General features: G+C 36.6%; 1 long non-coding RNA gene across 1 annotated transcript in view; it reads right to left on the bottom strand.

The window, feature by feature from the left end:
• The window catches only part of LOC111174678 (uncharacterized), a 412,027-nt gene that overhangs the window by 15,839 nt on the left and 371,106 nt on the right, over positions 1-25,082 (bottom strand). The window contains exons 7-9 of the long non-coding RNA XR_002644542.2: positions 18,946-19,002; positions 2,462-2,546; positions 73-138 (exon numbers count right to left, since the gene is read on the bottom strand). This is a non-coding gene — a long non-coding RNA (uncharacterized LOC111174678). The remainder of the gene's footprint in view (positions 1-72; positions 139-2,461; positions 2,547-18,945; positions 19,003-25,082) is intronic.

Here is a 25,082-nt window from a genome sequence, read left to right as displayed (position 1 = left end):
CCTGCACCACTTGAGTCAGGCTCATCCTATGCGTAAGCACACTTCTGTGCACAGGTAGAAGTCTTCTCTTACCACAGCCAGTCCATGAAGTCTGGAAGAGGTAACTGCTGCTTCAAATGTGCTGATGCCTATGCAGGGCTACAAGGGACATAAAGAAGTCAAGTAACTGTTATGAAGATGGTCAGAGAGCTATTAGAAAACACAGGTAAGCAATTTAATAAAAACAGAAAAAATGTACATGAACAAAATGAAAAGTTCCACCAAAAGAAAACGTGAAAAAGACCTGAACAGAAACTTTGGAGCTGTAGAACACAACGAGTGGATGAAAGAATGCAACAGAGTTTTCAACAGCAGACTTGACAAAGACTCAGCAGAGAGATCAATTGTCCAATCAGAGAAGAAAAAAGAACGTCTGTGGGACTTACAGGACAACATCAAGATAACAGCAGAGCCCCAGAAGGAAAAGAGCAAAGGGCTAGAAACTTACTTACTTCTTTAAGGAAATAAGGGCTGAGAAATTCACAAACCTGGCTGGGAAGGGATTTGGACATCCAAGTAGGTGAAGCTAAGCTAATCTAAGCTAATAGGTGACCCCCAACCTTTACCCCAGAATGATCTTCTCCAAGACACACTATGTATGCTAAAACACCAGTCAAAAGTCAAAGAAAGGATTTAAAGGTAAGATAGTTTTTTAAGGTATTCAAGAGTACTTCTTTCAGGCTATGATCAAGCAGCTCTCTCAGTAGAGACCTCGCAGGCCAGGAGAGAGAGAAACGGATGATACATTCCAAGTACTACTATGAGAGAAACGGCCAACCAAGACTATTTTACCAAGCAAACATATCCTTCCTAAATGAAGGTGAGATAAAGCCTGCCTAAGAAACAAAAAGCTGAGGGAATTTATGAACGCTAAACCTACCTTACAAAAAATGCCGCCAGGAGTTCATCAAGCTGAAGGTACCATGAAAAGATACAATACACTGGTAAGCATATAGTCATATTCACACTACTCTGATATTTCAATTTAGGGATACGTTAACTACTCTAATATCATTAACTGCTTTAATATAAAGGTTAAAGAGCAAACGTATCAAAATAGCTGTAGTTGGATGTCACCGTCATGGCATGAAATGGTTTTCTTTTTTTCTCTTCCTTTCGATTTACAACTAACTGGACCTCTACGTCTCTAACAACCATAACCCAACCAAAGGGCCTCTGCACAGGACACCTGAGAGATCACCCAGTGGACATCTAAAGATGCTGCAGCTCCAAGTCCTGAGCCTGCCTCACCCTCAAGTACCACCTAATCTGGAGAGTACAAAAGTGGGAAGACACTCATGGGAGAGAGGGAATTCGTGGTGCTCTCGCCAGTCTGACAGAAGAACTTGGCAAACCAGCTGAGCAGGATAGAAACAAGTCTGGAGGCAGGCAAAGGGAGGAACGGCCGGAGTGGACCCCTCTCCCCAGAGCTCACTTGGTGAGTGCAATGGTGGCAGCAGCGACTTCTCTGGCAGAGGAAGTGAAAAGTGCAAGCACCTGCAAACGTTATAGCTGGAGGTACCCTGAGGTTTCTCTCAGGCAGAATGCAGATTTCTGAGCAGGGGCCTCTGTGGAAAGTGTTACCTGCTACCTGCTCAGGATTTCAGCAGGAGATCCAGCAAGAGACCTCTGAGAGTCTTGCAATCAATCAGACTCCCCTGACAGGTGTGTTGGGGACCCTCAAAGCCCCAGGCGCTAAGCCCACGCGTCCCGCAACTCTGCAATACCTTTCGTTTTTATATGTACTCTCCCAAGTGTAGTAGCAGGGACAGGCCGGGCCAGTGAGAAGTCAAAAACTTGGGCTATATCACCACCTTCTGGTAAATAAAAGGAAGTTTTGTTTTGTCAGCACGTTAAAATGTTAAGGAAACGAAGATTTTTTGTAACTAACTAACTAAGAAAGTAAGAAAGGTGCCTGCTACTTTACACGTTACAGCAAAGGCACAGTTAGTTAATGATACACTATGAAGAATCATGGTACCACCGAAAGAAAATGACTATTCTCCAGCACCTGAACTCAAAGATATGGACTACTACAGTCCAACAGCTAAATACCTCAACATAGCTGTTTTGAAGAAACTCCTCAACAAGCTACAAGAAAACTCGAACATAATTAATGACTAGAAGGAAGGAATACTGTACCACAGTAATTGAAATTATAAGAAAGAATGCGTCGGTGCTAGAGGAGATCAGATGGAAGAAAGAGAAAGTGAAGTAGATGACTGACAGGAATTTAGAAATGATTTAGACGGAAGAGGAGTGAGAACTAAGATTTGAATAAAGTGAAGAAATGCTATGAGAGCTATTAGACTCAATTAGGAAAACCAAGATAATGATGATAATGGGTATATCAGAGGTAAAAAGAGAGAAGGGGGCGGGGCAGAGGGTGTATTTAAAGAAATAATAATAGCTAAGTACTTACCAAAGAAGGAACTGGACATGCTGCTAAGGCATTCTGTTGGCCTTGTGGATAAAAAAGACCTTCTTCAAGATACATCATAAGGAAACTGTAAAAAAAAAAAAATCAATGCTAAAGAATTTTAAAAGTGGCCAAAGGGGAAAAAAGTAACTTACAAAATGATCCCCCATTTAGACTACCAGCAGATTTCTCAGCAACAGGCTAGGAGAGAGTGTAATGACATATCCAAAATATCAAAAGATGAAAAATTGCCAGCCAGGTATACTCGTCCCTTATCTGGCAAAATTACCCTTCAGATGTGAAGGAGGAACGACGGCTTTCCCAGACAAACTGAGGGAGTTCACCACCACAAGCCCTGCATTGAGAGAAACGCTGAAGGGAGTTCTTCAAACAGAAACAAAAAGGCACTAATTAGAGACACACACCACAAGCCCTGCATTGAGAGAAACGCTGAAGGGAGTTCTTCAAACAGAAACAAAAAGGCACTAATTAGAGACACACACAAAATGAAAGAACATAAAACACTGAAAAGGGTAATAGACAGTCGGAATTAGAAAACCATGACCGTTTTACAACAGTGGGTTAAATAATTATACCAAACAGGTTAAAGGAAAAAAAACTGAATTCATAACATAAAAGCCATAATTTGTGAAATCACATAGAGAAAAAGGGAGGAGTAAAAAAAACAGTGGAACCTTTGCAGGCAAATGAAGATAAGATGCTATCAGCAGAATAAAGGACTGTTTTACCTATGAGATGTGAGATGTTTTACGTAAGCCTCCTGGTAACCACAAAGCGAAAATCTAGAGACCTAAGACATAAAAATAGGGGTGACTGAGCAAATCACCATGGAAGACCAAAACTTTACAAAGGTAGGTAGTTTGAAACAGAAGGATAAAGACACAAAATGAGAAGAAGGCAAAAGATAAGGTGGCAGTAGTAAGTCCTTACGCATCCATAATCAACCTTGACGTTGTAAATGGATCAAACTCACCAATCAAAAGGCATAGAGTGCCTGGGTGGATTTTCAAAAAAAAGTAAGATGCAACTATGTGCTGGATATAGGAGACCAATTTAAACGCTAAAGACACACAAAGGCCCAAAGAGAAGATGATAATATTCCAAGCAAACGGAAACCAAAAGAAAGGGGGCATAGTGATATCTGTATCAAGCAAAATAGACTCCAAGCCGAAAATGGTAACAAGAGACAAAGGAGGTCATTATATAATGAGGAAGGAGCCAATACAACACAAGATACAATCATTATAAATATATAAGCTCCCAGCACCCAAATACTAACAGGTCTGAAAGGGGACATAAACAATACGGTACTATCAGGGGACTCCGATACCCCACTGTCAGCAAGGAGAGATCACCAAGACAGAAAATCAAGAAAACATCTGAACCAAACCATAGTTTAGACGCGATGGGCTTCACACACACAACCTATAAAAACTGAATCAGGAAGACGACAGAGAAAAAACCAGGACCAGCTTGGCTTCACTGTCGAATTCTATGAAACATTTAAAGAAGACTTAACACCACCCATTCTGAAACTCATCCCCAAAATCCAAATTCATTCTATAAGGCCAGTATTCCCCTAATCCCAAAGCCAGATAAGGACATCACAACAAAGGAAAACTAGAGACCGATATCCCTAGCGAACAGAGGTGTGAGAATTCCCAACAAATATTAGCAGACCGATTCATGAACACATTAAAAGGATCATAAACAATGAAGAAGTGGGATTTATCCCTCAGATATAAGAATGGTGCACTCAGATATAAGAATGGTGCAAAATACACAAGTAAATCACACCAGTACAATGAAAGGTAATCACATGATCAATAACTGTAGAAAAACCATTTGACAAAATACAACATGCTTTCATTATAGAAACACTTGATAGACTAGGTATACGAAGGAAAATCCCTCAACGTAATAAAGGCCATATATCAGAAAACCACAGCTAACATTATAACTCAATGGAGAAAAAACCGAAAACATTTTCTCGAGATCAGGAACAAGACAAAGCTGTCTACTCCCACCACTCCAGTTCAATGTACTACTGGAAGTCCTAGCTAGGGCTAGAACAATTCTAGAGCTAGAACAATTAGGCAAGACAAAGAAATAGAAGACATCCAATAGAAAAAGAAGTGAAAGTGTCACTCTTTGCAGATGACATGATTTTATATATAGAACCCCCAAAGACTCAACCAGAAGACTGTGGGAACTAAGCAGTGACTGTAGTAAAGTTGCAGGGTACAAAATGAACATACAGAAATCAGGTGCATTTCTATACATTGAAAAACCTTTTGAAAAACACTACCCTATTCACAATAGCATGAAAAATATACCTAGATATAAATTTATCCAAAAAGGTTAAAGACCTGTGCACTGAAAACTGGAAGACATTGATGAGAGAAACTGAAGAAGACACAAACAAATGGAAAGAAGACAGCCCATCTTCATGGCTCAGAAGAATTAATATTGTGAAATTATCCATAATATCTATACATCAATGTAAGCTCCATCAAAATACCGAAGGAATGCTTCAGAGAAATAGAAAAAACAATTCTAAAATTTCTATGCAACCACAAAAGACCTCAGATAGCCAAAGCAATCTGGAGAATAAAACCAAAGCGGGAGATATCACTCCTCCTGTTTCAAAGTACACTACTAAGCTCTAGTACGTACTAAAAACAGTACGGTAGTGGCACAGAAATAGTCACATAGACCAATGCAATAAAATAGAGTCCCCAGAGTCAACTAATTTTGACAAGGGAGTTAAGAACACCCACCGGGGAAAGAAGAATCTCTTTGACAAACGGTGCGGAAAAACTGGATAAGTACATGATGAACAATGAAATTTGATAACTATCTCACACCACTTATGAAAACTAACTTGAAATGGATCAAAGACTTAAACGTAAGACCTGGTACTCTAAAACTCCTAGAAGGAAATGTGTGGAAGAAGCTCTTTGACATTGTTTTTGGCAAAGATTTTCTGGAGATGACCAAAAGCGCAAATAACAGCAGCAAAAATCAGCAAACGGGACTACGTCCCATTTAAGAGCTTCTGCAAAGCAAGAGAAAGAAACAATTACCAAAATAAAAATAAAATGGCAGTGTACCGCATGAGAGAAAAGCTTTGCAAGCTATATATTGGATACTGGGGTTAATTTCTAAAATATATAAATAACTCATATACAGTTGAAACTTGAACCGTGCAGGTCAACTTATTCATGGATTTTTTTTCACTAGTAACTACTACAGTACTACACGATCCATGATTAGCTGAACCCATTAATGCATAGGAACTGTGGATATGGCGGACTCACATATATGGAGGGCCGACTCTAAGTTATACACAGACTTTCCACTATGCAGAGCACAGACTTTCCACTATGCAGAGGGGCAGTGCCCTTATCCCCCACATTGTTGAAGGGTCAACTGTACTCAGTAACAACAACCAAAAAACAATATACAACCTGATTAAAAATGGGCAGAATAACTAAGTAAACACTTTCCCAAAGAGGATATCCAAATGGACAACAGGCACGTGAAAACGGGCGGAACATCACTGATCATCGGGGAGATGCGAATCCAACTTACAATGAGATATCACCTCACACCTGTTACAGTGGCTACCGTCAAGAAGAAGAGACACAACAGGTGCTGGAAAACAATTGGTAAAAAGGGATCTTTTGTTCACTTTGGTGAGAATATACATTGATCCAACAACTATGGAAAACAATATAAAGTTTCCTCAAAAATTAAAAATAGATCTACCATATGACACAGCAGTACCACTTCTGGGTATATGCAAAGGAAATGAAAACAGGATTTCCAAGAGATACAGATACATGCACTCTCATGTTTACTGCATCATTAGTCTCAACAGCCAAGATATGAAATCGACCTAAATGCCCACTGCCAGATAAAGGATGAAGAAGACGTTATGTGGCGTGTGTGTGTATACCTGCCATTTGCTACAGGTATACACCTTTTGGTCCATTTGGATGGGCCTTGAGCACATTATGCTAAGTGAGATAAGTCCGAGAGAGAAAAGACAAGTACTGTAAGATATCAATAATATATGTAATCTAAAAAAGTCAAACCTGTAAAAGCAGAGTAAAATAGCGATTACTGCTGGGGGTGGGTAAGACAGATGATGTTTCAGGGTACAAATTTGCAATGAGTAACAGCTACGCTGTAGAGATCTAATGCACAGTATAATAAATATAGACAACGATATCATATGTATTTATCAAACCTGCAAAGAGACTCGAACTTAATTATCATGACTACTAAAAAAGGCATAATTATGTAACGTGATAAAGGTGCTAAATTGCCAAGAATGGCCATGATATCACAGTATATAAATATATCAAATTAGTATATATTTTACACCTTAAATGTACACAACGTTATGTGTCAAATATATTCAATAAAAATAATTATAGTTACAATTTGTTAATGGATATGCAGTATAAAAAGATGTAAATTGTGACATCAGAAACATAAAAGGGGGTGTTAAAAAGTCAAGTTTTGATTGCAACTGAACTTAAATTGTTATCAGGATAAAACAGACTGTTGTTATAAAACACTGTTTGTAAGGCTCATGGAAACCATAAAACAAACCCTACAGTAGATTCATAAAAGAGACACAGAAGGCAGTTGAAGCATACCACAATAGAAAATCACCAATCACGAAGAAACGCAGCAAGAAGCAGCAGCAAGGCATCTACCTATAGCCTGAAACAGTTAATAAGGTGACATTTGTAAGGGCTTACCTACCAATAATTATTCTAAATGTAAAGGGATTGAATTCTTCAATCAAAATACATGGAGTGGCTGGAGAGATTAAAAACAAAATAGACCCTACTATAAGCTACCGAAAGAGACTCACTTCAGCTTTAAGGCTGACTCTGATAGGCTCCAGGTGAAGAGATAACAAAGGTACTGCATGCAAGTGGAAACCAAGAGTAGGAATAGCTATACTTGTAAGAGACAAAATTGATTTTAAACCAAAAATGGTAACAAGAGACAAATAAGGTCATTGTATATGTAAAGGAGTCAATTCAACCAGAGAATATATCATAAATATATATGAACCCAACACTGCAGCACCTAAATATACTGAGCAACTGAACAGCTCTGAAGGGAGAAATAGACACCACCACCACAATAGTAGGGAACGTCAATCTACCTTTCAACACAGATAGATCATTCAGATAGAAAATCAACAAGTAAATGGTGGACTTGAAATAGACTTTACCAAGTGGATCTAACAGACAAGAAAACGTTTCAACCAATAGCAGCAGAATGCACTTTCCTCTCAAGTGCGCATGGAGCATTCTCCATAATATGTCACCTGATAGGTCACAAAACAAGTCTTAGCAAACATAAGAAGATTAAAATTACACCAAGTATCTTTTCCTACCACAATGGCATGAAATTACACATCAATAATGAGGAAAGCAGGAAAATTCACAAGTATGTGGAAATTAAACAATACAATCCTCAATAACCAATGAGTCAAAGAAGAAATCAAAGGGGAAATCAAAAGTATCTTGACACCAACACAAATAAGAACACAACATATCAAAACATGGGATGCTGCAAAAGGAGTTCTAAGCGGGAAATGTAAAGCAATACTGAGAGAAAGGAAGGATGTCTACTAAACAACCTAACTTTATACCTCAAAGAACTAGAAAAACAAGAACAAACTAATCTAGACCCTGAAAGATCAGAGCAGAAAGAGAGACCAAAAACAAAACAAAAGCAAAGAAAAGATAAAACTTAAGACCAGTTTTTTGAAACAATAAATAAAATTAACTACCTTTAGCTAGACTAAGAGAAAACCCTCAAATTTATAGAAATGAGAACTGAAAGGGGGGGGGGACATGAAAACTGACTGCATAGAAATACAAAGGTCAGTAAGATACTATCATGAATACTTATACACCAACCATTTGATTACCCTAAAAGAAATGGATGAATTCCTATAGACATACAACCTCACAAGGTTAAATCATGAAGAAATAGAAAATATGAATAGACCTATAATGAGTATGGAGGTTGAATGAGTATTCAAAAACCTCCCAAGACAGAAAAGCCAAGGACCACATGGTTTCCCTGGTGAGGCTACCAAACATTTAGAGAAGAACTAATGCCAATTCTTCTTAAATAAACTCTTCCAAAAAACTTGAAGAAGTGGGAACACTCCTAAAATCCTTTCACTGGAACAGCATTGCCCTGATTCCATAGCCAAATAAGGACACTAGAAGAAAAGTATACTACAAACCAATATACCTGATTACTATATATGTAAAAATCCTCAATGAAATATTAGCAAACCAAATTCAATAGCATATTAAAAGACTCATACACTATGGTCAAGTGGATTTATCCCTGGGATACAAGGTTGCTTCAACATATGCAAATCAATAAATGTGTTCATAAGAGAAAAATAAAAATCGTATGATCATCTCAACAGATAGAGAAAAAGCATCTGAGAAATACATCTTTTATGATAAATAGATTTTAAAAAGGTATAGAATCAACATACCTGAGTACTATATGACAGTCCCACAGCTAACATCATACTTCATCATACAATGAAAGATTAAAAACTTTTCCTTTAAAATCAGTAATAAGACAAGTGTGCCACGCTTACCATACCTATTAAATATAGTGCTAGAAGTCCAACCCAGAGCCATCAGGCAAGAAAAATATATGAAGGACAATGAAAACAGAAAGAAAGAAAGAAAGAAAATTCTATTTGTGTACGATATGATCTTATGTATGGAAAATTCTAAAGACTTCACCAAAAAACTGTAAGATCTAATCAACAAATTCAATACAGTTACAGGATACAAAATCAGTATACAAAAACTAGTTGCATTTCTATATAACAACAAGGAACCATCAAGAAAGAAAGAAAGAAACTAATCTCATTCAATTCAATTTTCATAGCATTAAAAACAATAAAAATCCTTAGGAATAAATTTAGACAAGGAGGTGAAAGGTCTGTACGCTGAAAACTACAAGCCTTTGATGAAAATCGTTGAAGACACAAGAGTGGAAAGATAGCCCATGTTCAGGAATCAGAAAAATTAATATTGTTTAAAAGTCCACACTACCCAAAGCCATCTATAGGCTCAATGCAGTACCATCAAAATTCCAATGGTATTTTTCCTTAAAAAAAAAAGAAAAAATCCTAAAATTTGTTATGTAACCACAAAGACTTCTAATAGCCAAAGCAATCCTGAGAAAGAAAAAAGCAGGAGGCATCACACTTCTTCATTTCAAACTATACTAAAAACCTATAGTAATAAAAAAGTAAAATACTGGGATAAAGATAGACATAGACCAGTGGAACAGAGTCAAGAGCCCCAAGATAAACCCACGCATATTCAATGGACTAACATTTCACAAAGGAGCCAAGGATACTAGATGTAGAAAGTATGGTCTTTTCAACAAATAGTTTTAGGAAAACTAGATAAACATATGCAGAAACGTAAAACTGGACCTCTATCTTACACCATTCACAAAACCTTACTCTTAATGGATTAAAGACTCAAACGTAAAACCTAAAATCGTAAAACTCCTAGAAGAAAATTAGCAAAACTGATTTGAGGTATTGCCCTTGGCAACGATTTTTGTACATGGTAACAGAAGCACAAGCAACAAAAGCAAAAACTGATAAGTGGGACTACATCAAACCAAAAAGCTTCTGCACAGCAAACGAAAGAATCAACAAAATGAAAAGTCAATTTACTGAATAGGTGGAAATATTTATAAATCATATATCTGATGAGTTTAATATTCAAAATATGTAAATAATTCATACAACTCAATAGCAGAAAAACAATACAATTTAAAAAGGGGACAAGGAAGTGAATATATATCTTTCCAAAGAAGATATATATACAAAGAGCCAACAGGTACATGGAAATATGCTCAACATCTCTAATCAGAAGAGAGAAGCAAATCGAAACCACAATAAGATATCATCTCACACCTGTTAGAATGGCTATCATCAAAAAGACAAGATATAAGTGTTGGCAAGGATGTGAAGAAAAGAGGACCCTCATGCACTGTTGGTGGGAATGTATATTGGTACAGGCCCTATGGAAATAGTATGGAGATTCCTCAAAAAATTAAAAATAGGACTACCATATGATCTAGCAATCGCACTTCGGCATATGTATCCAAAGGAAATAAAAAGTTGATCTCGAAGAGTTATCTGAACTCCCATGATTATTGCAGTATTATTCACAATGGCCAAGATACAGAAACAACCTAAGTATCCACCAGTGAAAAAATGGATAAAAAAGAATAGAATACTATTCAGCCATGAGAACAAATGAAATACTGCTCTTTGTAACATCATAGATGGACCTTGAAGGCATTATGATAAGTGAAATAAGTCTGACAGAGAAAGAAGAATATACCAGCACTTATATATAGAATCTTAAAACAAAACAAAACAAAACAAAAACAAAGAACTCATAGAAACAGAGGTTAGAGTAGTTGTTGCCTGGGGATAATGGGAGAGACTGGTCAAAGGGTACAAACTTCTAGTTATAAGACAGACACATTGTGGATGTCTAATATACTGCAGGTAATTTTAATTAATAAGTCTGTTATATTTTTGCAAGTTGCAAAAAGGTGAATCTACGTGATCTTGCCACAAAAGAGAAATATAATTATGTGAGGTGATGGAGGTGTTAACTAACCCTGTGTTAATTATTTTCTAATACATATGTATTACATTAATTCACTGTATATCTTAAACTTACAGAACGTTGTATGTCAATTATATCTCAATAAACCCAGGAAAATTTAAAGAGGAGTAAATCACAGATCATTTGTTATCCCCATATGATATCTCATCGATTCTCTTCTAAAACTATTTGAGTACTCTTTTCTTTTACCCCATAGGTACCTCATACAAACCTTTATGATTTCACTTATGACGCTTAACTGAACCTAAAACCTCCTCCTCCACGCGTGAGTTTTCCTGTTTAAATTATTTTTCTATACTTAAATCTTAGCCCAATAACTGGCACATATTGTATGTTCAATAAACAATATTGGTAATGAATGAGGGAGAGAGAAGAATTCCTATGGACACGTGTAAGTGTCAAAAGAAGGGAAGTGAATAGTGTCAAAATACATTGAGTAATGAATGAGGCTGGAAGGGAAAGGGAATTGAGATGTAGGTTGTGTACAAGTGCTGGAAACTTTCAGCTGCATGATACTGTCAAAATGCTCATGTTGTTATTATCCAAATCCAAAAATCTATTGTAAAGATACTAATCAATATGTGGGAAATGTGGAAATGTGGGATATTAAAACAGTGTAGAGATTTGCACTAAGTGATTTTCTCATTGACTTATGAACATTATCAGCCAGTTTAGAACAAAAGAAACTAACATCTCTTTGTAAGTATTGATCAGTCTATAAAAAAACCTTCACAAGTAAGAGATATTTGCTTGGTTAAGGCTTATTTCTTACTCTTCCGAGATCATGTTGTATAGGATTCATACTTTTCCTATCCTCACTCTTACAAAATGGGTAATTGGCCACCTAAGTTGACTTACTCCTTGAGTTTAGCGTGCTCACAGGAGGTGTCTTTTGTTCAAACACTATTGAATCCAAAGATCAATCTTCAGAATGCATCTTTTCTGGGTTGGACTTGAGAGAAACCCTAAATGACACTAGCACCCAAGCAGCTGTTGTATGAAGAGAGATGAAATACTTAGTAGTGTTAGAAGTGCAATTTTCAGTGTGTAAGCGTAACTGAGTTTGCAGAAAAACTAATACAGCAGACAAATAGGTTTATGAAGGACCTGCAATAAGAGATCGAATAGCTATGACTGAAATGTGGCTATGATCTGATCACGATGGAAACTGAAAAACCCTGAAGAAATATATATTATTACTCTGTCTAAAGGTTAGAGAATGAAGTTCTCATGAGTACCATAGCAAGAGGGTCTGATGTTTTTTGTGTTAATAATGTGATTTTTAAAATTTTGTTTTGATCATGATAAGCCTACTTGAGCTAGCATAGTACATTAAGAAAAAGAATACTTCAATACACTAAGTTTTAGGTGGCATGTATATACAAAATATCCTTTAAGTAGAAACTCTCTGTATTCCAATATGGCTAAAGTTTGAAATAGTATTTTAGTACTGTAGGTCACTGGCTCTTCATCAAGATACATTACACTTTCTGTGACTTTGGGCAAGTAACTTTGGGCGAGTATCTCTGGGCAAGAAATTCTTTAAGCCTCTGCCCATTTGTGAAACCAGGTAAAACTTCTCACACTGAATGCCTTCCAGCAGATTAAATGGTGTCTATTACAAAGACTGACATATGAATGTTTGAATAATAGTTACAACAGATATTCTAATTTGACTGATCAGAAAACACGTCCCAACCAACTTTTCCCTTACTGGCTTTTAGAAGAGAGCCAGGAAATGTAAATGCTCTTATTTCCAGCATTATTACAGCTGTGAGTAGGTTTTTGATACTGTTCTGGACAGTAATATATAGAAAAGTTTGGGGTGGGGGGCAAAAGCAAGGGGTTCTGGAAAATCTCCAATGAGAGGGATCAGAAGGGATTGATATCACTCCTACCCTGGCCCGCAACACATCTCCATTCTTAATTCCTATGTTGAATAATGGCTTCATTTTCACAGTTGTGTCAGCGTTCTGCTGATAAAAATAGAAAGACTAACAGGATCACAGAGATAATACAGAATCACAGTCGATTCAGCCCCATCCACTGGGTTCCAGGTTGCAGTGCTAAATCTTTATTGGAGGAGCTGCTGTTGCTGCCCTGGGCTTCACTCCTTGAGTCCCAAGTCATGCTTCAACTGCCATTATCAGGACTATGCTGCTGCCTCCTTACCACCCACCGACCACTTTCCAGGTTGCAGCTCTGAGTAGCCATTGCCAAGGCTGCTGCTACTGCCCTGAACACCACCCCTCATCCAAGATTAAGATGCTAAACTGTCATTGCTGAGAAGGGCTCTTGCTGCCCTAAGCCCCACCCTCTGGGGTTCCAGGTTACATCTGTGACCCATTCTTGCCAGGGGAGCTGCCACTACCCAGAGCCCTACCCCCATGGCAGGTTGAGGTGCTGACACATTCTTACTGAGAATGAGCTGCCACCGTTCTGGACCCTACCCCCAGGTCCTGAGTTGTGGCTCTGAACTGTCACTACCAGAGCCATGATGCCACTGCTCTATGCCCAGCACCCCAGGTCCTGCCATGTAGCTTTAACAGACTACCATGTGAATTGTGTTGCTGCTATCCTGTGACTGACCCCTGGGACCAGAGTTGTGACTTTGACATATTACTGTCCCCCAGCTGTCCTACTACTGCACCCTGCCTTCTGGGTCCAAGTCACCACTGCAACTTCTCATCCCAGGGCATGTGACACTGCTGCAATCCCCCCACTCTCACCAGCTGGATTCACAGTGGTAATCCCCTGAAACCCAGGTATTGGTTCTACAGGACATCTGCACACACCCTTATCCTAGACACGAGTGCCACAGTCATAGCGAATGCACCTGTGCATCAGGACCCAGGCACTGCGGTAGTCCCACATATGCCTGATGCTAGGATCCTAGCTCCAATACTGCTTTGTGGATTCTGAGCTTCAGCATGCCAACCCATTCTCCAAGAAGGATCCCCTTGGATATAACCTCCTCCCATGGGCGAACATAAAAAAATAAAATAAAATTTAAAAAGGAGCGAAGAGGAAGACCTCAGCATCTAAAGATCTGAATAGCCCTACCTGCCATTCCGACCTGCACTTCCTCTGCAGCCTTGGCCAAGAAGACCCCCCACCACCATCTGACCAACATCAATCTCAACCAGCAGAGTGGCATGGGGACTATGCCACTGTGACTTCCCAGGAACAAAAGATGCTGCATCCCACCCAGCTAGCACCCTTACAGCCACCTCCAGGTGAATGTCTTTCCTTACTAAAGTCAATCCAGATCTAAGACTGACAGAGATGAATGTGCCCTCAAATGCAGAGATACCAGTAATACTCCAACAACTGACCCAAGGATACAATCTGCACATTATGTGAGAAAGAATTGAAAACAATTTTAAGGAAGCTCAGCAAGGTTCAGGACAACACAGATAGACAAATCAATGAACTCAGGAAATAATACATGACTGAAATAAGAAATTCAATAAAAAATAGAATTCATAAAAAAGAGACAAAAATAAATTCTGGAGATGAAGAATACAATAACTAAAATGGAAAATGCAATACACAGCTTCAAATGTAGTCTCAATCAGGCAATAGAAAGAATCTGTGAGCTTGAAGACGTTTCCTGATATCATTTAATCAGAGGAAAATAAAGAAACTAGCAGGAAAAAGCGTGCAGAAAGCCTATGTGAGCTTGGGACCAGATCAACAGAAACATTATGGGAGTCCCAGAAGGAGAAGAGAGGGAGAAAGGGAAAGAAACTTCAGATAAATAATGGCTAAAAACTTCTTAAATCTAGGGTGACAGATGTCCATCCAGATACAGGTGCCATACAAGAAATGCTAAAGAATGATCTTCAAGGTAATACAAAAGTATGCTAATTAGTAACACAAGAACATACAAAACTATAAAATTTACTGGTAAGGTAAATATGTAGTCAAATTCAAAATACTCTCATACTGCCATGGTAGTGTATAAGTCACTTTGAAATCTACCATATAGGTCAACAGAAGAAAGTTTTGAAAATAGGTATATCTCCAATATTATATTAATGGAAACAATGTAAAAAGATAAAAATTGGGAACTCAACATAAATTGGGTGGGGATAGACTGGGAGTTGGGGATTGACATGTATACACTGCTATATTTAAAATACATAACCTACAAGGACCTACTGTAGAGCCCAGGGAACTCTGCTCAATATTCTGTAATAACCTAAATAGGAAAAGAATTAGAAAAAGAGTAGATACATCTATTGTATAGCTGAATCACTTTGCGGTACATCTGAACCTAACACACCATTTTTAATCAACTATGCTCCAAAATGAAATAAAAATTTAAAAATCTGTGGCGGTGGCAAGTAAATGGGTAAAACTTTCTTGTGCAATGAAGTTGTTATCAGCTTAAAATAGATGGTTATAAACCTATAAGCTGATTTATTAAAGACTCATGGTAACCACCAAGCAAAAACCTAAAGTAGACATACAAGTGGTAAAGAGGAAAGAGTCAAAGCAAACCACTTCAAAATATCACCAACAGAAAAAAAATTAGGAAGAAAAAAAACTAAGGAATTACAAAACGATCAGAGAGCAGTGAACAAAATAATGATAGGAAGTCTTTATCTATCAATAATAACTTTAAATATTACTGGTTTAAATTCTCCAATTAAAAGACATAGAGAGACTGAATGTATTACAAACAAGACCCATTTATATGCTGCCTACAAGAGACGCACTTCAGTTTTAAATATACTCACAAGCTGAAAGTAAAGTGATGAAAAAAAGATATTTCAAGCAAATAGAAACCCAAAGAGAATAGGGTAGCTATACTTTTCAGAGAAAAGGGACTAAGTTAAACTATCCTAAGAGACAATGAAGGTCATTATATAATGATAAAGGGGTCAATTTATCAGAAGGAGATAACAATTGTAAACACATACTCTCTAATAACGGAGCACCTAAGTATATTAAACAATCATTAACAGAAATGAAGGGAGAAAGAGACAGCTATGCAATGATAGTCGAGTACTTCAATACCTGGCTTTAAACACTGGCGAGATCATCCAGACAAATTAAATAAGGAAATAATGGATTTGAATGATACTTTAGATGAAATGCCCTAACAGACACATAAAGAACATTCTACCCAACAACAGCAGAAAATACATTCTTCTCAAACGCACACAGAACATTCTCCAGGAAAGATCACATGAGAGGTGATCTTTACACAATATGTCTTAACAAATTGAGATCATTCTAAGTGTGTTTTCTGACCACATGATATGAAACTAGAAATCAATCAAGAGGAGGAAACCTGGAAAATTCACAAATCTGTAGAAATTAAAAAATATAAACCTGAACAACCAGTGGGTCAGATAAGAAATTAAAAGGCAAATCAAGAAATATCTTGAAACAAACAAAAATGGGAGCATAACATAGCTAAACCTATGGGATGTTGCAAAAGGATTTCTGAGAGGGAAGTTTATATTGATAAACACATTCAGAAACAAGAAAAATCTCAAACTCACTTGACGTTTCCATGAACTAGAAAGTTTCTGTTCAACATAGTACTAGAAGTCCTAGCCAGAATAATTAGTCCAGAAAATGAAAGGCATGCATATTTGCTTGGAAGAAGTAAAATTTCCTGTTTGCAGATGACAAACTCTACTAAAAACCGTTAGAACTAATAAATTCCGTAAAATTGCAGCATACAAAATGAACGTACAGAAACTGATTGCATTTCTGTACACTAACAACACATTACCTGAAAGAAATTATGAAAGCAATCCCACTTATAATAGCATAAAAATACTTAGAAGTATATTTAACCAAGGAGGTGAAAGACTTGCACACAAAAATGATAAAACGTTGATAAAAAGAGATTGAAGAAGACCCCCCAAAATGGAAAGATCCATGTTCCTGTATTGAAAGAATTAATATTTTGAAAATGTCTACACTACTCAAAAGTGATCTATAGATTTAATGAATTCCCAATCAAAATTCCAATGTGTTTTACAGAAATAGACAAACTATACTGAAATTTGTCTGGAACTACAAAGGGCTCCCATAGCCAAAGCAATCCTGAGAAAGAACAAATTGGAAGCATCATAATACCTTATTTCAAGCTAGATTACTAAGCTTTAGTAGCCACAACAGTATGGTATAGGCACAAAAACAGACACATAGATCAATGGAACAGAGTAGAAAGCCCAGAAATAAATCCACACATATACGGTCAATTAATTTATGATGACGGAGCCAAGAATGACTAAGTGAAATAAGTCAGACAGAGAGGGACAAACACTGTGTGATCTCACTTATATGTGGAATCTTAAAAAAAAAAAAAAAAAAAAAAGGAAGGTGAGATCAGATCTTTGGTCACCAGAAGAGGCAGGGGGTAGGGAGAGGGGAAATAGGAGAAAGGTGGTCAGAAGTTACAAACCTCCAGTTTCAACATAAATAAGTACTAGGGATGTAATGCACAACATGATGACTCTAGTTAACACTGCTGTATCGTATATATGACGACTGTTAAGAGAGTATCCTAAGAGTTCTCACCATAAGGAATTATTTTTTCTTGTTTTGTCTTCTCCGTATGCTATCTATATGAGATGATGGATGCTAACTATACACTTATACCAGTAAATAATTTAACACTATATGTAAGTCAAACCATTATGACATATACCTTAAACTTATAGAGTGATATATAAAAATTATATCTCAATAAACCTGGAGGGACAAAACCTAAAAAAAACAAATGTTGGTAAGGATGCGGAGAAAAGAGAACCCTTGAACACTGTTGGTGGGAATGTAAATTGTGCAGCCACTATTGGAACACCATGGAGGTTCCACAAAAGATTAAAAATTTAATTACCATATGATCCTGCAATCCCACTCCTTGGTACGTAACGAAAGAAACTGAAATCAATTTCAGTTTCAATCAATATCCCTCGAAGGGATATCTGCACACCCATGTTCAGGGCAGCATTATTTATACTAGCCAAGCTATGGAAACAACCTAAGGGTCCAATTACAGATGAATAAAGAAGATGTGGTATATATACAATGACTTATTATCCACCCCTGAGAAAGAAGGAAATTCTGCCGTTTGCCAACAACAGGGATGGAACTTGAAGGCAACCTAAGTGAGGTAAGTCAGACAGAGAAAGGAAATATTGTGTGGTAATATTTATAGGTGGAATCTCAAAGAAAACTGAACTTGTGAAAACAGAGAAATGGGGTCGAGGTGACGAGGGGCTGGGGGAATTAGGGAGATGCTGTTTTAAGAGTACTAACTTACAACTAGTAGGTAAATAAGTTCGGGGGAGCTAATGCACAACATACTGATTATAGTCAACAATACTATATCATAAACTTTAAAGTTGCTAAGAGACTAAGTCTTCTCAACCCAAAAAAGAAATGATAAAAGTATGCCATGATAAAGGTGTTAGCTAATGTTACTGTAGTAATTATATTGGAATATATAAATGTATCACCAACATGTTACACAACACTATGTTATGGTCAATTATATATCAATTTAAAAAAAAAAGAGTCCAGGAACTGTAAATGCTCTTTTTTCCAGTCTTACTATGGCTGGGAATAGGCATAATTTTCAGGGCAATAATGGATAGAAAAGTTTGGGGGTAGAGAAAGGGAAAGTGTTCGAAAAAATCTCTGAGGAGAGGGATCAGAAATGGTTGATGCCACTCTTCCCCCACCCCTCCAACACACACTTACCTCCATTCTGCCTTTGTTGAATGATGCCTTATTGTTCAGTGTTGCGGCAGGATTCTACTGATAAAAATAAAAGGATAACAGAATTAGAGATACCAATCAATTCATCATTAAGTCGACTGGAACTGATTATTCACAAAAATGAATAGTTTCTATTTTAAACCACTTTAAGTAAGGTTTTCTGCTACACAGAGCTAAATCCAAGCCAAATTGATAAAATGACTAATTGTAATATTACTTTTCTAGGGAAAAACCTCTCTGTAGTGATAACATCTTCACCTTCCCAATTAGAAACATGGATTGCGTGCTCAACACGGAACACTCTGAGAGATGAATGGCAGCATTCATATTTTCACTAAAAATGGAAATAATGTTATAGGATTGTATATATTAACATTAAATATCAGGAAGAGTATAAATTAAAGATGTTACAGCAAACATTTCTTGACTGTTTTCTCCATTATGCAGAAATGAAAACAAATAGCTTTCCAATTTTAAATACTACTCAAGGTATTAATTAAAATTATGACTTTTGATTTACACTGACTATAACCATATTTAAAACATTTACATACTAATATCTTATATGTGACCATATCACAGTTTTAGAGCGTATGAGTTTATATTAGTTAGAACTGACTAGGTATTACTGCAAGGTTTGACCCTACCATGTTAAACCAAGGATTTCTTTACAATTTCCTGATAGCACATGAGAGATGTAGAGAGTCTCATACTGAACTTTAAATACTCTGGAGAAGAAGTAACACACATCATTTCACTTGCCATATTGTCGAGAACTACTCAGAGGCCCATGTAAAACTACAAGCGTTCAAGTCAATGTGTTCCTGTATGTGCCTCAAAGCACAGGAGGCTCAGATATTGATGAGTTAGCAATATCTATCCAAGGGCCTAAATATTAACCAAATTGGCCTAACCCAACTAAATGAGCTAACCAGTGTTCTTGTAATAATTTAACTTTTAATAATTGTCATCTTTTAAATTGGTTATCCAGGGACAAACAATCAAAACAAGCCCAAACAGTGGATATTAGAATATTCAGTGTTCTATCAAGCACCCTCTGAAATGTTGTATATCTTATAATGATGAGTGCCATTTACTTTAATAAATGATAGAGTTATTTAACATCTGAACTGCTTTGGTTTCTTTCCTTTACTAGTCTCAAAATTACCTACCAAGTTGGAGAGCATAGTTTGAGCAATATTTGTCCCGTATCAAAATATTTTACCAACTGCACAGCACCTTTCAATCAGTTCGTTCTGGATCAGGACTATCAACACACTTTCTAAATCATACTTTCTTTATATTAGCATAAAAAAATCTGACCTCTGACCTGACGATACAAACTCCTTGCCTAATTTTTCTCTCCTATATCTAAATCTTTGTATAAATTCTTAAATGGTGGAAGAAGAGATACACAGGTAAATTCAGAGATATATACTTTACTATGTAAATTTTAATGGCTTTAAATTTAAAATTAAATCACTTTATTTGTAAATGAACTAAATGCTCCAATCAAAAGACATAGGGTGGCTATTATCAAAAAGTCTACAAATAGAAAAGGTTGGCAAGGATGTGGAATAAAGGGAACTTCTGTACACTGCTGGTGTGAATGTAAATTGGTGCAGCCACTATGGAAAACACTATGGAGGTTCCTCAAAAAACTAAAAATAGAACTATCATATGATCCAGCAATTTCACTCATGGGTATATCTCCAAAGAAAACAAAAACAGTAATTTGAAAAGATACATGCATCCCAGTGTTCATAGCTGCACTATTTAAAATAGCCAAGTATGGAAGCAACCCAAACACCATCAAAAGATAATCATCTTTTGATTTAAGTTTAAGAATTAGTTTAAGAATTGGTTTAAGAATAAGATATATATATATATATATATATATATAATGGAATATTAGTCATAAAAAAGAATGAAATTCTGCCACTTACAACAATGACTCTGCCACTTACAACAATGTGGATAGACCTAGAAGGTATTATGCTTAGTGAAATAAGTCATACAGAGAAAGGCAAATACTGTATGATATCACATATATTTGAAATCTAAAAAATAAACAAAGGAATATACAAAAACAAACTCACAGGTATAGAGAACAAACTAGTAATTACCAGAGGAGAGAGGGAAGGGGGAGGGACAAATAGGAATACGGAATTAAGAGGTACAAACTACTATGTATAAAATAAATAAACGCCAAGGATATATTGTGTAGCATAGGGAAATATAGCCATTATTTTGTAATAGCTTTAAATGGAGTATAGTCTATAAAAATATTAAATCACTATGTTGTACACCTAAAACTAATATTGTAACTCAGCTATATTTCAACTAAAAAATAAAACAAAAATGACAATGAGTGTTTCTGTGCTATATCCTTTTACATTTTAAATACTAAAACCATTTAAATGAGAATCCTCCTTTTTCCAACGATGTAATAACAAGGACATGACTTACCCTATGCCTGAAATAAGTAAAAAAATTAGACAAAATATTAAAAAAAACTACAGTTTTAGATATGCTGAACCTCAGACAATAATGAATAGTGACCCATGAGAAATACAGAAGAAGCCTGGGAACCTTATGACTGTCCCAGCCTACTGCCTTGAGAGAGTTTACAGGCTGAAATACTGGTGGAAGAAACTCAGATGTAGCCTGGTGGATACTCTGAAATGAGGAAAGAAGAGGAGATCCACAGAGATCAAGACAGTTAGAGTTCACAGGAAGAGGGCTGAGGAAGAGAGAGCTGAACAGAAAGAGAACTCTGGAGATATGCATAGATCAGGAGAGTACTAATCAGTGAATGTATGTGAGGCAACTACCAAAAGCAGGGTAAAAACTTCTGAAAATATTAGAGAACAGTGTCAGGCACTCAGGGCCAGGAATAGAGCCTGTTCCCCCCCCCCCCAAAAACTTGAGAATTTCTCAAGGAATTGGGTAGAATACTCAAGAAGGTCTTGCCTTATTACTGAGAAACACTTAACCCTAGACTGAGCGGTCATTTGGATTGGCCTAATAAATCATAAAATCAGATCAAAAAGGATCACCCTGTTTTAAGTAATGCAACTGCATTTTAGAAAAGGGCTGAAGAATTTTTATAGGAATACCGACATATCCAGTACAGGGGGGAAGATTATCTTTCAGGTTTTCCCATCCCCATCCTCTCCACATAAAGAAACCTCAGGAGGTAACTGAGGGAGACTTCATCCCAGTGTCTCAGATAAGCAGACCTAGGAATGAAGGTGTCTGAGATAGGAATGTAAACATGGCATGGCTGGCCAGGGGAGCTGAAGACTTTGACAGCAATTCCCATCTGAGATTGAAATACACTGTGCATCAGACTCTGAATGCTTTGCAAATGAATCCTACAGAATATTTATGTAAGGAATTCTACCCTAATTCTTCCAGAAAAAGTTGAAGCTGAGGAAATACTTTCCAACACATTCTTTGAGGCAAGATTTACCCTGATACCAATTTTAGACAAACACACTCCAATGAGAGAAAACTATAGACTAATATTCACAGAAGCAAAGATTCTAAACAAAGTTTTAGCAAACTAAATCCAGCAATATATACAAAGGATAATATATCATAATCAAGTGGGGTTTAATACCAGGAACACAGGTTTGGATTTAATATTGGAAAAATCAATCAATGTCATTCACCATAATAGCAAACTGAAAATTAAAATCCATAGTTATTACAAAAATGTAAGAAAAAGCATCTGAGAATATCCAACATCAATTCCTGAAAGCAAGTCTCTGTAAAATATACATGAATAGAAGGTAATTTCCTCAATAGTAAAGGAAATCTATGAAACACCAACAGCTAACTTCAGACTTGATGGTAAAGGGCTGAATGTTTTCCACTTAAAATCAGGAATGAGAAAAGGATGTTTATAACGATAATCATCTTGTCGAGGGTGCTGTCCATGGTGGCATTTATGTAGTAGTGGCAGAACCAGTGGTACTCTATCTATCCAGAATACTGCTGTGGCCTATGCTCTCACTGCCTAACCTCTTTTGCTTCCTGTGTATTTTACGAGATTGGGGAACCAATCTTCCTATCATGTCTGTGTGCATTGGTTAGCTAGAGTTTGTGAACACTGGAGGCATCCAAGGATTCTTATCCAAAATTAAAATTTACTTAGATGGACAATCATACTAATAGCTATTTTCATTTTTTAAGTCTTAAAAATTTTTTAAATATATTATGTATTAAAAAAAATTAAAGCAGCAACATATAAAATTATGTAATTTTAAAGAATGGAGAGTCAATATGGCAGAGTTGCACTGACCTTTTATAAACACACATTAGATTCATATCTTGACTCTAACCAAACATACTGAGATATAAGAACTCAATTTTCCTATCTATAAAATGAAAAATGCTTACCTTTTACTGTCATTGAATTAACTAAACTCTATACAAAATTTAAATAATAATATGTTTTCTGGGACATTGAAAGCATCTAACAAGCAGTGAGAGGTGTGTGTGTGTGTGTGTGTGTGTGTGTGTTGTTTAAGGTGGCATAGTAACACCCCCTCCTCCCCAACAATTGAGCAGCATATCTCCTCCAAAAACAATTCAAAATCGAACTATGGCTATAAGGAGTAAAAAAGCACTAAAAATGTAGCCAGGCATCAGTTTGCAAAGATTCATGACTCTGAATGTTAGAAATGTGGACACTTGGGGTGAGGGTGGGGAGAGGTGGAATCAAATTAAGCATAAAACATGTGAGCTCAGAATCCAGTTCACTCAGCGGAATTTTGGACATTCAAGACCATTACCGTGTTATTTTTATAGTCTCTTGAACTATTCTTCTTTTCTGTGGGAAAAATTCAGAATTTTTTCAATAAAATATCAAGCTTCACAATCACTTTTTGAGTTGTACATATATGTAGAGATTTAGAATGTTTGCCTTTATTTCCAGGTTATAGAAAGGTACAGGGAGAGTAGAAATGTTTGAATGTAAGTCTATCACCTTCTCCGTTTATGACTTAGAAATGCATATTGTGATTCTTTCATCTCTGAAGTGATGAAGGCACATCAACTTATTTCCTGAGAAGATTTTAAAAATGTTCCTGCATGGAGTGTGTGAAAGTCTGAGAATGTACTACATACCCAGTTGGTACAAGTAGTTTTTTCACAGATCATTTCAGTGCTTTAACTTTCAGTCAGTGCTTAAGATCTCAAGCTTATCAATGGAAATCATAATGTTACAGGAAGCCTGGTATGGTGGTAAAGCACTGACTTACAACTTTAGGATCTTGGGTTCAGTCTCCACTCCACCAATACCATGCTACTGCTCTCAAATAGGTTCAAGAATATAAAAATGTGGCATTAGACTCCCACTTTTTAAAAACTCATCCCAGCAGGTAGCCTCAGGATATACTGAGGATGAGTTTTGTGTGAGTCAGCACACAAAATATAGATGTAGACCTATTTTCTTTCTATGTTAATGTTAGGGTGGCTTGAATTTTTATTTAATTTGTGAATACTCTGAAGGGTCTTTGTTGACACTGTGGAAACACATTACAAGTTGTCACATGCAGTCTGTGATACGTTAATTCCTTAAGGATTAATGTACTGTCTATTCCTATTTTCCTACTTTCCTTTTTGAAAATTAAAGAAGAAAAATGATTGAGCACAGAGGTAAAATGAATGCATAAGTATAATCCTGATAAGAATCAAAGAACAATAAGGAAATGTATGGCATTTGCATTTGGAAATGCTTCTCCACAGAGGAAGTGTTAGAGATTTTTAGTAAGAAGAGGTCTGACCTAAGTAGACATTTCTCCAAAGAAGATATACAGATTGCCAACAAACACTTGAAAGGATGCTCAACATCATTAATCATTAGAGAAATGCAGATCAAAACTACAATGAGGCATCACCTCACACCAGTCAGAAGGGCCATCATCAAAAAATCTACAAACAATAAATGCTGGAGAGGGTGTGGAGAAAAGGGAACCAACCCTCTTGCACTGTTGGTGGGAATGTAAATTGATACAGCCACTATGGAGAACAGTATGGAGGTTCCTTAAAAAAACTAAAAATAGAATTACCATATGACCCAGCAATCCCACTACTGGGCATATACCCTG

Source organism: Delphinapterus leucas, chromosome 6, assembly GCF_059928025.1.
Source record: "Delphinapterus leucas isolate spDelLeu-1000000601 "Yukka" chromosome 6, BTC_Dleu_Yukka2, whole genome shotgun sequence".
NCBI classification, from domain to species: Eukaryota; Metazoa; Chordata; class Mammalia; order Artiodactyla; family Monodontidae; genus Delphinapterus; species Delphinapterus leucas.
The sequence above is the reverse complement of the archived record's forward strand: the minus strand, read 5'-3'. Positions and strand labels throughout refer to the sequence as shown.